General features: G+C 35.8%; 1 pseudogene; it reads left to right on the top strand.

The window, feature by feature from the left end:
• LOC112966463 overlaps positions 1-14,058 on the top strand; it is a 219,577-nt pseudogene extending 205,519 nt beyond the window's left edge.
• Positions 14,059-17,851: the final 3,793 nt, after the last annotated feature.

Here is a 17,851-nt window from a genome sequence, read left to right as displayed (position 1 = left end):
CTCCAGTCCTAAATGACCAAATACCCATTTGTAGCAGGGTTGAACAGGGACAGACTACTCATGTTCTGGGTCCAGAAGAAGACATGTTGTTCGTTAGAAGCCCGGAGCTTACTTAACTCCATGGAGAAAAACAGTGGAAACATGAAGTGCTGCAAAATGTTCAAAGAATACTAGCTATAAATGAGATCATATTTCTGTTTCATACTGAGCCAGCTCTGGTGCCACTTGCAAAACTAATAAGCAACAAAAAAATTAGATGAAAGAATAACTTTTAAATTATGCCCCTTTAAATGTAATATACATGTTTCAAAATTTACAGAAGGATTCCATAAGTGAATATGCAGCCAGTTTATTCACTGAAAGACTTTATCCATTTGCAACATCCTAACTTACATCTCTAATCCCCTGATTAGGAAAGACACAAACAACAGGGGTCATTTTAAAGCTGACATTTTGAACATTTTCTTTCAGCACCTTTGATATGAACTCTTTTTCAGTGGGACTTTCTACCCATTAGATAGATCACCAGGTGATGTCTGCCTCACAGAAGCTCTGCTGAGTGAAGGCTATTTAGTATGTAGCCTGTTAAACTATATGTAGAGTCTCAGTTTTATTTCCTCTTCTTTTTCACCTTTTTACAACAAAATAAACACTTTGAATAAGAATAGGACTTTGAGGGGTTTCTGGAAGGCTATGCTCTGCTTTATAGCTTAAACTCTTAGTTTAGACTACTTTTTACAGCATCATCGCCAATCTTTGCAATTGGGAAAGAGAAGATTATCCTGAATTTGATAGGAGGAGACAGAAGCAGGGAGGAAGAGAAAATATTGTTGTTTGTTTTTATGTTTTTTCTTTTTAATTCTGCTTTCATGACTTTCTGTTTGGTTCCATTCACACATTCTTAATTTTCTGCACAACTNGGGGGGGAAGGGGGGGAGGCAGGGGTGGTATAGGAGAACTAAATATTCCAATTCTTATATAAGCAAATTGCTGGAAAGCTGAGGGTTAAGAACCCTTAATTATGAGACTACATTTTAGATATGATCTGGATTCCAGTTCAATTGTTGTTAGGTTTCACAAAAGAAACCACTACATGTGGGTGATTGGAAGAACAGTTCCAAGGGATTTCTCATTGTAAGAGGTTGAGGTGAGTAGAAAGCACAGGACCTGCAGGAGCAATAAAGTTTCTGCGCAGATATTGTTTTTCTATGGCTTGGGAGGTAGCTTTTTTAAAAGGAGAGAGAAGGATACAAATCACACTGAAGGGACAAAGCAAAGGTATGTATGTGAAGAAGTCCTCACAGAGGATCTCCTACAAAGCAACTTTTTCAAGTCTTTATTAGAGACATGGATGAGCTGGAACAATTTTTATTTTTCTATTAATAATATTATAGAAAATAATTTTATATAGAGGTACACACATATATGAAGAGATAGTCTAGACAAAATGAAACCTGTATAGATTAGAAACACTTTAGCGAATTACTAAGCAGTTCCCAAACAGGGTTTGTTAAGGATTAGTTCCAAACAGCAAGGATTTGAATAAAGATATTGGTAATACTGTTAAAGACATAGCTAGTATCAGGATTAATACATTTTTTATATCCCATATATTAACTGAAGACAATATTCCACTAAGAATGGTGGAATATAAATATTTTTGTATACAACAGAACCAAGAACAATGATATTTTAGAATACATTACCAGGATGTAGTGAGAACGGGACAAAGAAAAAGAAAAATAATCCTTGACTAAATGGTAGTAAGTAAATGCTGTTAAAATTAGAATGGAAAGAGAAATAAAAGCAACTCTATAATTAAGAATTTCTATTTTAATAGCATTTTTTTTTGAAAAATTAAGGAAATTAGTGAAAGTTCAGTGGTTTTGAAGAGTTTAAAAACCTGGCTGGGAAAAAAGCTTGGAATTTATTTAAATCAAAGATACAAAATCTGATACTTGCACTACAAGTAAAAGAAAAAAAACAAAACTGAGAGGAAAAGACCCAAGACCTAACTAAATAAACAATCACCTCATGCTGAGAATCATGTAATACTCAATTAAGGAGTGAATAAACTCTTCTTTATGATGTTTTAGAGCAGCTGGTGAGAAGAGGGTAAATGCTATTTTGCTCAGATTAGAAGTCCGTTTACCCATATCTGGCCTTGATGACACAAGTCCAAAAAGGATATCTGAAGCTAAGCTGAGAGTCTATGAGGAGCAGCAAGAACACATGGACTGAATAGAGAGCTATGTCTTGGAGGTCAGAGCATGTAGGAGAAAAGTTGGACTTGCCAACTCTCAAGCCGAGTGGGACCTTACAAAGGAAATTAAAACAAATAGTAAAAGATTTTTAGCCACAAAAATAAAAAGAAAAGAAAGAAAAAGGAAGTGGTGTTGTAATTCAGTAAGTATAGGGGCAAAGATTAAAGGTAGTTTAGATACAGCCAAAAAACCCCTTTGACGCAGTTTTCAGTAACTACAATGATGTAGTAGATGGAGGCGAAGTCAGGGGCCTAAGGGAAATGAGGGTATGAAAATGGAAATTACCATAACTGAGGAAGAAGCAACATTGAAAGAGCTTAATGCAGTGAGGTCAGTGAGTAAATATTCTCCAGCACAGAATTCTGGCTCATGTAATTACAAATCCAGCAGCAAGGCTCTTTCATGCATTTACCAAGTCAGGCTTATGAGCTAAAGAAAGTAGCATAGTTTACTTAGCAGATTTTGAAGGAGTAAATAGATATATCAGTGCCTAAAGATATGAAGATAAGAGCTCAAGAACTTCAGGAACTGGAAAATATTCAGTATCAGGTACTGAAAAGTGGAAGCCAATGAAAATCAGAGAGAGTATATGATATGGCATCTTCTCTGAAGGGCTGAAAAAAGGATAGACCAGAAATACTATGTCATAAACCAAGCAAATTCTACTCAAACAGAAAATTTCAGTTAGAAGATTGTAATTCAATATATAGATGGTTTGGTAGGAAAAATGCACAGAAAACAAAATAGTCCGGAGGATCTACAGTTGCCATGATGGTACAAGTCTGAAGCTCTCAAGGAAAGACTATTGGTCATGCTTGGAAAAATCACTGGATTAAATGCGATAAGAGGACACACCTTCTTCACTAATGCAATGTGATGAACCAGCTGAGAAGTGATGGACCAGCAGAAGTCAGATGGATGAATCAGTTAATAGTGATTTTCTGATGCTAACGCTGCTCTTTTAGTGGCAGGGAAGAAGATAGAGTCTTATACTACGACACACTTGAACAACACCAGTTACTGAATGTCTACGGAAATGCTGCAACTATCAGTACACATGCATGTTCCTAGCCCACCTCAAATGTAAGATAATGCAATTTTGCATAAATGGTAAGTATTTAGCCTTCAGAGTAAACCAAGTTGTATTGCAATTGAAGTGGGCCATTTGTGCACATATATTTTCCCATCTACATCTGTAAATTGTTAGACTATTATTATTGGCTCATGTGCCTAAAATTTTAGTGAAGTTTGGGAGAAGTCATGTAACCTACCTTGTGCTTCCTTTCCTGATCTGCAAGATGAGATTTAATCTTAATCAACCCAAAATCCACTTTTTTCTTTCAAGGCTGTCCAGGAAGTTTCACATGCAAGTTCAGAGGACAATCTCATTAGTGGCTTGAAGAATTTCAGGTATTACAGTGACAAGGGCCAAAATCAGCAATGTTTAGTTATACTTCAGAAGAAAAAGAAACAACTAAAACAAACTATAGGTCTTTCATTCCATTGAAAATTTTTATGCTTTTGTTTTAAGATGATGAGAACAAATACAGAATTTCACTTTTCCAGAGATGATCTTTATTGGAAACATTGAAAAATTAAAAAATAAGAACCAGCTGTTTGGCTTAGAGGAGTAAAAAGGTTTCCCCAGTGACAAATTTAAAATCAAGAGGAAATTGCCTCCAAAGTATTAAAGTGGAGAAAGCCAACTTGATTGTCTCTGAACCTACATAAAATAGTTCAAGCATCAAAGGGGAGGAAAAARGAACGTCTCTAAGGACCAAGAGGCCACAGAAACCATCCAAAAAGAATGACGGCAAAAGAGAAACATAATGTAGTCTTTATATAAATAACAAGTGTCTATGCTTTCTTTTATATATTATATATATAAACAGATATATATATATATTCTGTATATATATATATCTGTTATATTATTCATATATCTGTTCTGCTGTATATTTACAATTTGTTTTTAGGATCCATCTCAGAGCAATATGAAAAATAAAAAACAAACACAAGTCCCATGTCTTGTAATGCCCACTTTAGGGGTCTAAAATGTCAAGCAAAGCATTCTTTATAATCAATGATGTGGGTAAAAACATACCTTCAGATAAAATTTTTCACATACGTATCTGAGGTCAAATGACCTGCCCTTTGAACATATCCATTTCTCTCCATAACAAGAGCCTAGTCTAACTTGCTTAGACATAGGCACCAAACTTTAAGAGGTCTAAAATTGGAATAGATTAAATCCATCTGAATGAAACAAACCACTGAACAAGAGGCAGCAATTTCTTATCAATATTTTACCTTAAATGCCCTGACAAAACCAGTGAAAGACAAGGCTAAAGACCAGCTTATTAACCTGGAAAACTAGGAGTCAGAAGCTTTAGAGAAAACAGTGATAACAGTGATTACATTAAGTAATCTTCTAACCCTCTTCTCATTGTCCCAACACAGGGCCTCAGTTATCTGAAACCATAAATGAGAGTTAATTAATTAATTAATTTTTGTATTTATTCGTATTGTTGCAAAAGTATAACTCTTTACATATGCTGTTAAAATCTCTCTGGTCCCACCTCTATTATTGAATAATTTAGCTTTGCAGTTCATTCCCAGGACCTGGTCTTCTGATCGTCTATAGTGGATAAAATCTACAGTTAAGCCATTCATTGGATATTTTTGAGGTTTAAAATATAGTTCTTCTGAAACTAAACCCAAGCGTAATTCTCAGGATAGTTTACTTCAGGAGGTTATACATAAAAGGCAATATAAACAGGGCTGAACAACGTTGGGTTCTCTCCATCACGCTGTCCTGCAAAGCTCTCCAGGATGCTTTTCACTCTTAGACTCCCCAAGACGTTCTCATGAAATACCTATGAATATATAACATCTACTCTCACTTTCATGCTATAAATCACCTCTCTGAAGAGCTGCAGCAAAGCCCTCACGTTATATCAGACAGTTTGAACTAAACACAAAACAAAATTGTAATCATATTGTAGTGCCCTGGGGCAGCACATAGGGTCCTACACCAAGTGCTATGTTGTGTACTCTGTAGAGATCTGGCCTTAAACAAGGGATGTATAAGCAGTCTGCATCACTTGACTTTGGAGCCAGGGACTATTCCCGAGGGTGGATACATTTAGCAATGTAGAAGTAGCTTGTGTCTTTGCAGCTGCAAAGGGAGGTAATTGGAACTCTAAACAAAAAGATTTAAGCAAGATCAATAAGAGTGTCCATTTGGACAGCAGACAAGGGCAACGATCTATATAATTTCTGACTTCCCTGCACATTTATTTCTTTCACAGCTCATTAGAGAACAAGAAGGCGGCCCACTTAATCCACATTTCATATTTTGCTTGCTGGCAACTTCCTGGTCTTTTTGCAAAGATTTCCACTTCTTATGCTTCACTTCTCCTTGTGCTATGCCCTCCCCACCCTATATCACTGTTTATTCACTTTTTCTAATTTGAGCTGAATGAAAGGCAGGACTCAGAGCAGTCCTGATGCAGTCTGTTACACTGGGGAAGCAGTAGAAAATACTAAGAAATAAAAACAAGAATAATATTTTTTTAATCCTTAGAGATGGTCGCCAATGATTAAACCAGTCATTAGGCTTCTTCTAGTAAAGAAAATCCCCCTCTTTTTATATTTAGACATTTAATAAATATTTAGAGTTTAGAAATCTGATTATATACTTTAAACACTCAGTGTAATAACAACTGACATACAAAGATACTGAAAAATATAGAATACAAAGATACTATATGCATTCTTTGGCCTGATTCTGCTATTGTATGAGCGTGCATTAGGACTAATTCCATGGAGGCCAGTGAAATTAGTGATACAAAATCAGTAGTGAAAAACCTTTAGATTCAAGTTCCTTAAGATTTAAAGAGTGTAACTGTCTATGTTACATTACGTTTGTAAGTTACTTTGCAAACACTAAGCATTGTGTCTTACTACTTTGAACTAGATGCATATTTAACTAGTACAGAATCCGCCCTACTTTTCACAGACCGTGCACTCTTTCAAAGCCATTTGAAAGCCTCTATCAATAAGGCTGCATATTTTACATTTCTATTTTGAGCTTTTACTTTCTTACAAATGTGGAATCTCATGCCAACACTGTACACTTTTTTTCCTTGCCTTACATTGAAATTGAGATGTTCAGAATGAATGGTAAAGCAGTCAAGCTGAAGAAAACAAAGGGATTGTCTTCATTATACAGCATCTTGTTTTTCTTCAGCAATTCAAAATTGGAATCTAAATGACAGCTTTTGGAGCAAGCCTTTGTCATTAAGCCAATTTCTGTGCATCTTGAAAGTGAAATGTGTTTCAGAAAAAAAGCAGGAAAATGTTGAATAAAAGATTTGGCTGTTTTTTAATGGTCATTATACTAAATAGACATAATTATTTTTTTGAAAAGTAATTAATATCCAAACACAGTCATTTTCCTTTAAACGTAACAGCTCTGTTAACTTCTATATTGTATCTTCCTCTGTCACACACACAGTACATGGACAGTAAAAAATGCTCAACCTTTAAAGAGAAAATTAGTGGTAGGAAAAGTGACATTAATTTCATTTTGTGTGAACAGTAATATCTTGGCTGCAGCTGTCAAAGCTCATGAACACATGCATGTTTTACACCTTTGTTGCAATATATGTAAAATTATAAAAGCATATGTGAAGTATAAGGCAGCAAAATTTAGGTCCCTCTTTGCTAAACTCAGTAATTATTCATATATTTCAAATTACATGCCACTTAGCTGACTATGTATCCATGTACTGTTGCACTGCAAAAATCAAGTTCTGCTTAACTTAATATTTCATCCAGATACTGATACTGTAGCTGCTGATTCCCCCCCCCCCCTTTTTTTTTGCCTTAGTTAATGTTCTTCCATAAAGAGTTGTGCTCTTTACTTACTATTCAGGTAYGGTCAATACCAGAGAAACAATGTATTGTAACTAAATATGTTAGAATCTATCCTACAGTTTTTATTTAACCATACTTCTAATGATGGTTTATAAACTAAGATATGAAGGCTGGGACTCCTCTTACCTAACTTGGATGTTTTAAAATGTGCATCTGAGCTCTTCACATTATGTTCTATCTACAGGCAGTGGAGAAAAAATAGACTTTTTTGCATGATTAGTCTGACCAGTTGCTATGTATTTTAGAATGAGATCAGTCTCTTCTTAAAAGATCTTATTTCTCACCACTGACTAAAGGCTTTCCATATATTTTCACAGATCAGATATAAATTTAGATTGGTGAATCCCTCCTGAGCTTGCTAGTTATAAACAGAAGCTGCTCCTAACTTCCACAATAAATAATCAAGCCTTTAAGAAGAAGAATAAGGTATTGAAAAAGGTGAAAAATGAAACCAGAAAAAGAAGATGTTCATTGGACACAATCAAGAATAGAAAGAACACAAACTTAAAAAAATAAAATAAAATCCTACTCCTTCTCAGCCACTCAAATAAATTCAGCCCTTGCCCAGTATTCAATAGAGAGAGCATGACGAGGTCATTACTTAAAAACTTTACTGGCCCTTGGGAAAATGGACTTGTTAAATACATCATGACTTTTTTATTAGCATGTTTGTTAGAAGACAGCCATGTTTGAGTCGTGTTGTCTGACTAAATGCCATCTTGGTTAAAAATTTATAGAAAACATTTTCCCAAGCATCTAATTTTCCCAGTGAATAGACAGCCTCTATTAGACATAAGGATGCAGCAAGTATGCTCTTGTACAGCTCTGACTCTTTGGTTGTAGCAAACCAAGTAGCAAAACATGACACTTTTTAAAAAGCACCACATTCACACACACAATCAAAAACAGTTTGGGGGCGGGGGCCTTCTTTGTGAAATCCAAGAACATGCTACTTGCAACATCCTCAGACCTCACACCAGTGACCTTCTGATTCTCTGAACAAAAGATATATTTACTTACATGTTTCTGTTCAGGTGTCTACAATTATTTTCGAGGCAAGATCAACACTCCTTTGCTATAATTTGAAACTTTACAGGAGGGAACCTTTATTGAGTAACTCCACCACTGAACCCATTAGTTCCAGTCACTGACCAAAGGTTCTATCAAATGAGCTACATTTCTTACTTTCTAGTGTGTGCACATTTGTGTATAGTCCATCATTACCAGCAATGCTTAATATGCTGACAGCTTATTCAGATTTTTTAGTTCCTGCAAGCGGTGTTAGAGGTAACTTAAAGCACATATTATCAATGGGTGCAGATTTTAAATACCTTAACCAACAGTTTTGAAGGTACTCACAAGTGATGTTCTGATTTATCTCATTACAGAGACTTCAGGAAGAAAATTATGATACAGATATGAATTTTAACATTCTCCTCGGAGAAATGTGGGAGACTACATTGTTGAATTTCTGGGCCAGTGAAGAACATAAAGAGAATTGGGTGTTAGTTGAAGACAGAGGGTGGCTATTAATAGGATGAAGAAAGATTTCAGCAAAAAGAGAATAATGGAGGCTTTTAAATGAAACTTGCTGTTTACAGCAATGTTCTTTTTCAGTCTTTGATTGCCAGAGTAAATCTTTGCCTGTGGCAGAATTTTACTCCTTGCTGACTGTCTCTGGTTTGACTGCAAGACAACTATCTAGAGTAACATCTGTTAATGTCAGCAGGGAAACTTTTTCTAACATAATTGTATCAAGGTAGGATGCAAGTGTGTTAAATCATTACAAAAATTACTGATGTCTTGCTGGATGCATTGAGAGTTTCAGGCTTCACTTAGAAATAATTTGTGTGACAGATGCCTCACTTTTTCTGAAACATTAATTCATCAAATATCCTTAGCTGTGTTCCTTAAGAGCAAATATTTCTGAAAGCCTCAGAAGGGTAGCTTAGTTTTCAATAAGCTAATAAGCATTGTAATAGATTGGTGTATTGTGTTTTGGTGTATTGTGTTTAATTCCAAGGAAATTAGTTTAAAACATCCCCTTGCATTATGTAAATCATTAAAGAATGTTATTTTTGAGTTTGATCCAGGCATCACCAGAGAAACATGATTTCAGCAAACCAATTCAATTAATAATTTTATTAACAAATGCTGTCATTTTTATTCTTTCTGAGTTTTTCACAATTACTTTATAATTTCCTTCAATGTATTTATTGTTTGCAATGATTCAGTGTATGCCTTCTACAAACAAATTTTGGGTATGTAAGCTATAGCTATGAGAGAGCAGTTCCTAATGGTCTTTCAGACTTTGAACTGCACTGACTAGTCTGGATCAGGCATTCATGCTACATGGCATGGTATAAAGCTGATTCTTGTGATAAGGTTTCTAATATGTAGGATTTGCCTTCTATAAAAAATACATACTCTTCCACATATTTTACAGCACACATGGATACTCCCATCTCTGTGGAGTTTTTCACTCCTAACTTTAAGCATCCAATTTTTGATGACACCTGCAGTGCATTGATATGGTATGAGACAGTTCCATAGGCCAGAAGAAACAAAGATGGTTGTAACCCAGTTTTGTAAGAAAGATTTACAGTACTTGTATATCTCTAGAGGGTTAAACCAAATCTTTGGATTTGATCACTCCTAAATTCTGCAGTTTGAAGTCAAAAACTCATGTCCAAAACTGCTGCAGCTCAGACCCATTTTCAGTCAGCACATTAGGCAAATCAAACTCCAGGGAGAAATCTAGCCACAGTTACAAAAGGAAATAGTCATTAATATTTCCTCTTATAATCTGTTTTCATTCCTTTATTAATGTCAGTTCATTTAGAATGAAATTCTGAGGATCCTAAAATGTCTCTGAGCCAAAAGTGGCAATTTGAATTGCAGGTTCAGCCACAGGCACAGGTTTTTGCTTTTGAAGTCACTAACATCTGGGACAAGCTGAGCTTGCAGCCAAGGGAAATTGCCTATCTTAAAAATAATAAGTCTTAAGTACACTTGCTGTTTGGCTGTAAATATATTAACATCATTTTTTCACTACATCACTTTTTTTGGCAAAAGTCATCTTTGTCCCCAAATATCAGAACTTGAAAGCTAGGCATCAGTGGGCCAGGACTGACTCTAAAATAAAATGCAGTTTTTTATTGTCTTTGGGGATTTTATGCTCTTAAGACTGATTTAAACTTACTTTAATCAAACAAAGTACAAAAATATCTTATATCAAATTTTATTGCATTCTCCTAAAACAGAAAATATTTTTCTTAAAAGTAATTAATTGTCTTTCCTACATTAAGAATGCCTGTTTGCTATTCTCTCTTCTCATCAGTAATGTTATTAATGAGCAACTTTTTCCCTGATCAGCTCTTTCTCTCTCACTGAGTTGAACAGGGGGATACATGCAGAAGCCAATGCCATGGACTTGATCAGGGCAAGCAGATGGAAGTACCTATACAAACAGGAATAATTTGCCCCTTGACCTCTTAGTCATGTCCCATTACACTTCTGTGTCTTCTGCCATGGAGACCCTGTAGAGAAGATTTTCTGTCTGTCTCCTGCTGTGTCCTCTGGCAAATCATGTTCTTTGTGGTTTTGTGGGTTTTTTGTCTTTTTTTTTTCTCCTGATATTCTTATATATACAAAGTAAATTAGGTCTTAGTCTTTTGTAAATGAAAGCCACACTGAGGCTTTCATACACACACACACACACACACACACACACATATACACACACACATATACATACATACACACACACACATATACTTTTAAGTATATAAGTATACTCATATATAAACATATACTTATAGTACGTATACATATGTACTAAGCATATACTTATACTAAGCATATACTAGGAGATACTGGCACGGCCTGAGTGTTAGAGCCAGTGTTCCATCTATGTGTTGCATTGCTTTGATAATTACTTACAAAACTGGTTTTAAAATGGAGAATTAGAAACACTAATGATGCTTTGATAAACAGGTGAGTGAAAACCCTCTATTCTTTGTTACAATGTTAGCCATTTGTTTGATGTTTAACCATCTCTGATTAAAGATCTGTTTTAAACAGTTGCAAAAAGGAGAATACAAAATTGTAAGTCAAACTGTAATCTGTAAACCATAAATGTGGTTTAGAATCTCCCTGCAATGTAGATTACTCCCAGATCTCAGCATACACAGGAATTGAAATCTCTCAGCAGAATATTCTATGCAGGAATTTAAAGATTTTTCAAAGCCATAACATTCTGCAGGAAAACATAAGCTTTGCTGAAACTTCCAACCCAAATCTGAGTGACAATGAATTTGGCTTTCTGGGCACAAGGTCTTCACAAGCACTTTAGCTGTCCCAGTCCATTGACATAGAACATCAAGAAATTCAATTTCTGTTTTCCAGAAGTATTTGTCCCCTTCTTTCTCACCAGCAGGTTTTTATTATTATTGTTCTTTCATCCTAATCCACAATTATTTCATTTTTCAAATATTAAAACGTTTCACAGGACAAAATGTTTGCTTTCTGCTTTCTGTTGTAACAATGTTCCATAGTCATGGTGGAGAATTATTTGCATAACACTAAATGTTGAATTTTAATAAATGGTCCTTGTCACTTCTGACTATTCACTGCTCTCTGTGAAATATTTCAACAAACAGTAATTCTCTTAAGTAAAACATATCTATGTTTTAGTGGTTATTATGATTGGTAAGCAAGTATTTTTCACTACCACAAAACGTTTGCTTCTGGCTAAGAACACACTGACTGAGATAATGAACTGTTTCATATCTTTCTGAATATCTTATGTTGCAGAAAGCTGCTAGTGTTCTCTCTCCACACACATACTAAAAACATACATTTGGAAGCAGTAGTTTGCACTTCTCTCTCTTCCTTTCCTACCTCCAATACCACTACTGTCCTTCTTTTACATGGGCACTCAAACTTTGCAGGGGGCATACATTCAGAAAGAAGAAAGTGGCTTGGTTTAGAAAGCATGGAAGTGATAGTATGACAGTGTGAATTTGAGCTAGAAACAGTGTGGGGTGAGAATCAGTGTGAGCAGAGCCACAGGTTTGACTATGTTTAGAAGGGTCTTAGGCTTCTTTCACCTCCTGTGTTCCCATAGCTCTGTAGTAGGAAGTGTAATGAGACTTGCAAAACTCCCAAGCATTAAGTTTCCTGACATGTAGAAAAGGGGTAGGGATATCGTACATGAACTCATATTCATTCAGTATAGTTGAGATAATGATGGCCATGGAACAAAGGGTGGAAGAACAAGGAACGGGTCTGTGAATACTGCAAAGCCTGTAGACAAAATCAAGAAAATTAAAAGCCAAGAATCTTGCTTACACACTACTAAAGTAACACAAATTTACATCTCTGGAAACTAGAATATATAAAATTAAGGCACTTGTCACCGAACATGTATTAGCTTCTCTCCAGTGGGAACAGAGTACAGGAACTCCATAGAACCAAGTCTAACATCTGCTTTTTATTAACAGAAAACTCTAGTATATGCCAGACACACCAAAGAGGAGTTACATACATGTAGCCTCTGCTCAGGCACTAACATGCTCCCTGCAAACTTCTCTGAATCTGTAAAGTATTACCAAACTTTCAGCCATACCCAGAAGATGACTTCTGAAGCACTGGTGCTGGAACTAGAAAATGTAACTGATTTGTCATCAATGAATCTGATTATTATCTGATTATCATCAGATAATCTCCAATGGGATGCAATGGAATGACCACAAGGTATAACCTTTGACACAGCATAATGATCTCAAAGCTAAGCAAGGCATAYTTGACCTTATATTATGGTAACAATATGTTAATTTCCTCCAATTCATCCACCAACATTCAGTATAGCCACACTTAGACCAGAATGGAGCTCAAACATTTGCAGCATTATTTATTTCAAGAAAGGGAAGTGTAAAGGCCTGCACTTGGGGAGGAATAACCTCATGGACCAACACAAGCTGGGGGCCAAACAGCTGGAAAGCAGCTTTGCAGAGAAGGACCTGGGGGTCCTCATGGWCACCAAGCTGAACATGAGCCAGCAGTGTGGCCTTGTGGCAAAGAAAGTCAACAGCCTTTCAGACTGCATTAGGAAATGCATCAGCAGCAGACTGAGGGACATGATTCTTCTCCTCTACTCAGCACTGGTGAAATCACATCTGGAGTGCTGGGTCCAGTTCTGGGCTCCCCAGCATGCAAAAGACATGGACATGCTGGAACTGATCCAGAGGTAGACTATGAAGATGAGTAAGGTCTTGGAGCATCTATCATGCAAGGAGACACTGAGAGAGCTGGGATTGTTCAGCCTGGAGAAGAGAAGGCTTGGGGAAATCTTGTTAATGTGTATAAATAGCTGTAAAGAGGACAGAGCCAAACTCTTCTCATTCTCAGTGATACCCAGTGACAGGACAAGTGGCAATGGGCACAAACTGAAATATAAGAAATTCCATTTAAACATAAGAAAAAACTTTTTTATGGTGAGGGTGGTGAAATACTAGAACAGGTTGCCAGAGAGGTTGTGAAGTCTCTATCTTTGGAGATATTCAAAACCCAACCAAACATGGGCCTGAGAAACCAGCTGTAGCTGATGCTGCTTTGAGCAGGGGGTTGGATTAGATGATCTCCAGAGGTCCCTTCCCATCTCAACCATTCTGTGATTTTGTGATTCTATGATTTCCTGAACCATGCACAGTGGTCATTGCTAACTCTCTGAGACAGGGCAAACAATGAATTGCAAGGGTAGAATTGCAAGGGTAGGTTAATTTCTTCATTTTCAGAAGGATAAGTTTGAATACATTGAACTTTTTCTTTTCCTCATCTGCAGGAAGTTTGAATGCAGCTGAACTCAACAATCTGCCAGGATCTGAGTCACCACCCAGCAACCTTCACTTCATTCAAGTTTAGGAATACTCCTTACTTCCCTGGATCATGATGTGCAGTGTACTGAAGTATTATTCAAACTGTATCAAGCCATTTTTCATCTAAGTAGCATTCTCTAACTTCTATAACGGTAACGGTGTGAAGGAAGGTGTGGAGGAAGAAATGACTTTTGTTTATAATGCCTTTTAAAACATACAGAAAAAGCAAACTGGATTTTTAGTGGTTTAGTGTTTTCTCAGCTGGCTCATTAGCTTCATTTAATATGTAATAGATATTTTGCCAAAAAGATTTTATAGGTTTTACAAATAGTTTCTTCCTTCCACATACAGAATTTAATACTGCTACAATGTTTTATAACTTCCACTCTATGCATATAGTTTGTCTTTACCGTAGAAACAGAAGTCTTAATGGTTTTGATTGCCTCTAGCACCTTCTATGAATTCAGAAGTGAAGTTTCAGTCATTTTGAACTAAATGGCAGTATTTCTATATGAACAACAGGTCAATATAGTTTGGAATAATGATGAGTGAATTCCATGTTCCCTCTTACTATCATTAAATCATTTAAAAAAGTAATTAATCTAGCATAAAAGCAGTCTTGTTCCAGCTATGTCACAATGGCTAGCCAATCAAGTGGAGTAGATAACCAGGATAATCCTTTTAATTTAACTTTAAAAACATCTTTGTAGTTACTTTTGGTCATTTTTGTCTTTCATAGAATAAGATGCATACCCTCCTTCAATAGCATTTGAGACTTAATAATAACAACTGCTGACCAGAAATGAAGTGAAATTATGCAATGAACATTGTGCAGAGCACATCTATGCCAAAACCATTTTAATAGATTATGAAAGGAAGTAATTTAAATGTGTAGTTGATTTACAAGCGGAAAGATGCCTTCACATTGACAGAATTTCTGGCACTTCAACTTTTTTTGGCAGACCTTCAACTTTTCATTACACAGAGCTATCTTTTTCAGTGATGTGTGGTTGCTACATTTATATAACCTAGGCTAAGGCCCTGTTTGCACTACTTTAGCAACATAATATTTATCAAAATTCCCTTAAATAATCATCTAAGTGTTCCATCTGAAGGGGAAGATCTTTAAGTGAGTTGGCCAGCTCACCAAACCAGTTTAACTTTAAACATTTTGGCCAAAACCTATATTTTACAAATGGCTGCTTCTTTCCATACAAAGAGCTTAACGGGTATTTTGTAATACTACACTATATTGCCATACATCCCTCTGGGCACAGGAGGCATCAGAGAGGTGACCACCACACGCTCTGCTCAGGAAATCATTAGCAGGCATAATAACCTCCAAGGAATCCTAAACAGCTCGTGTAAGTTTGAATAGCCTTAAGGCTACTCTAAATTACAATGGAATCCTTAATTATCTTTCCGAACTAGGCAGCACAAAAGCAACTTGGAATTAACTTGGTTGTTTCTTTTCTTCAGCTGTGCTAAACACAGTGTTGTCAGATCCGAGAACTATTTTTTTCAAAAGATTCATTGGCTGCAGCTCTATGCAGCAATTCCCTCCATTACTCTTCAGACTAGTATGAAAAAACAGACTGTATCTTCAGCTTTTATTCCAGCCTTTCATTTCATTTTAGCTTTGGTTTCATCTATTTCCTGCAGAGGCTTCACCGAATGCAGCTTAAGAAAACAATGAGTTATAAAATTACCCAATGCTGTCTATCTAATAAGCTCTTCAATGGCCTAAAACTAGTTAAGGGTTTTCCTGCAGGATTCCAGATTGCAGGTTAATTAACTTGCCCAGAATTATATGGCCAGTGAATATTAAAAATGTTAAGTTATTTGTTTAGTGGTAGCTCTGCCTTTTAGTTATAAGATAATCATATATTGCAATTTAGTAAGAGCAATTTGACTAAGAGCAATGGAATGTGGTTTCAGACCCTACAAATTAGCACCCGGTCATCTAATTTGGGAACCAAAAGGTAATATAGCTGCATTAGTATGGTACTGAGCCTACATTAATTAGTCCTGTTGAGAGATATGATTACAAGTTCAAGTACAGAACTGCATTAATCTTGATAAATCTCTTTCAGAATCTGAGCTTACATTCCCACATGACATTGTGCTGAACTGAGGGTATATGCCAGTTCATCATCAATTGTCTAGAAACTTCACTGTATGGCATAGACGTGGCCAGAGTAAATGTCAGGGGCGACCTATAGATTACATTGCTGAAAACTGCTCAGAGTTTTGACAGTAAAGCATACATGTAACTGAAACTGAGGACAGGACCAATTCAAATGTAAAAGTGCTTATGTCTGTTAGTAGGCATATTAAGCAGGCAGAATTAACAGAACAGTAGTTAGATTAAGGAGTTGAAAGGAATTAATCAAGCAATACCTAATATCAAGCAATTTATAATTTTTTAAACAATATTATTTAAAAAAATCTGTTTGTCACAAGCAGTTTTTCCACAGAGAAAAAGACCAATATCAGTATATTTCCAGTTGGAATGAGAAATTGCATTTCTTTCTATTTCAGAGCATAGGTTTGATTTTGAAAAATAAAGTAATAACCTTAAGCTTAACTTAAGAAATAGATCTACCTGGGCAATCAAACTTTTTTGTTTCACAAACTGAAAACTCTCAGATTTTTGTTATATACTTCTTTCTTCCCACATTTTGAAAAGAGAAAATTTGTGGTGTTGATAAAAAAAAAAACAGTTCTATGTTCAAGTCTACTATTTACAATTATACTGGGAAGTGCTAAGTTTTAGAAAAGAATTTCCAGGTTACAAGAAGAAAAGAGGAATTGGAATGTGATTTTTTTTTTCTTAAACTTGGACATCCCTGGGGTAGCTCAGGTGCCTAAAAGGACAAGCACATGATGCAAGCAGTATTTTAAACGTGCACTTATGAACAAAATGAAAGAATTTAGATCCCTTTTAAAGTGGTAGGTATATGGACRAGTCATGAGAAAGTTTCACATATTCATATGCATGTTCATAGCATGCCACGAACACAATAAACCAGTTTCTCTTGGTAAAGTATCAAGCTTTTTTTGTCTGCATAAATTGTTACCTTAGGGGGAAATAGCACTGAATGTAATACTTTCTCCAAAAAAACAAGAAAATGTTTTGTTTTGTTTCCGTTTGGGGATTTTTTTCCAAACAACTTTATAAAGAAAGAAAACATTCAGCTTTGGGGCAACATGAAGAATTTTTGTTTTATTAAATTAGAGAAAGACTGAATACCACCTGTGTGATTCTGTAATTACACCTGAAACAGCAGGAAAATCTGCTAGTACTCATTGAACCTTGCTTCTGAGGAAAGTTGAATAGATCATTCATTCTGCGGTTCAGGAGAGTCATTTCAAATCTGTGTACCACATGTAAAATTAGTTCTGACCTTGTCAGCCTCAAGCATGTCCTTCAGATATGGATCATTAAATTCAATCCTTAACGCTCCGGGGAAAAGAGCTTAAAATTTGAGTTTTCCTTATATTGCATTCTATGATCTCTAACTAAAACTATATATTAGCTTTGATTTTCCAAATGGAACCATCATTTATAACCTTGACACATGAAAGCCATGACTGGTATCTTTCTGAGGAAGGTATCTTTCTCAAAACAAATGCTAACTGATTACTCTAGCTGCTGCCTAATCTTTATCTTCATGGCAGCTCATGCAACAAGACAAGTTTAAAAGAGGCTGATACAGTGGTATAAGTCAGGTGCCACTGCATTCCCTCTTGCATGCTTTGGCTTAT

This window comes from Apteryx rowi, unplaced genomic scaffold, assembly GCF_003343035.1.
Source record: "Apteryx rowi isolate R43461 unplaced genomic scaffold, aptRow1 scaffold_244, whole genome shotgun sequence".
In the NCBI taxonomy this organism is placed as follows: Eukaryota; Metazoa; Chordata; class Aves; order Apterygiformes; family Apterygidae; genus Apteryx; species Apteryx rowi.
This window is presented reverse-complemented; position numbering and strand designations above follow the sequence as displayed.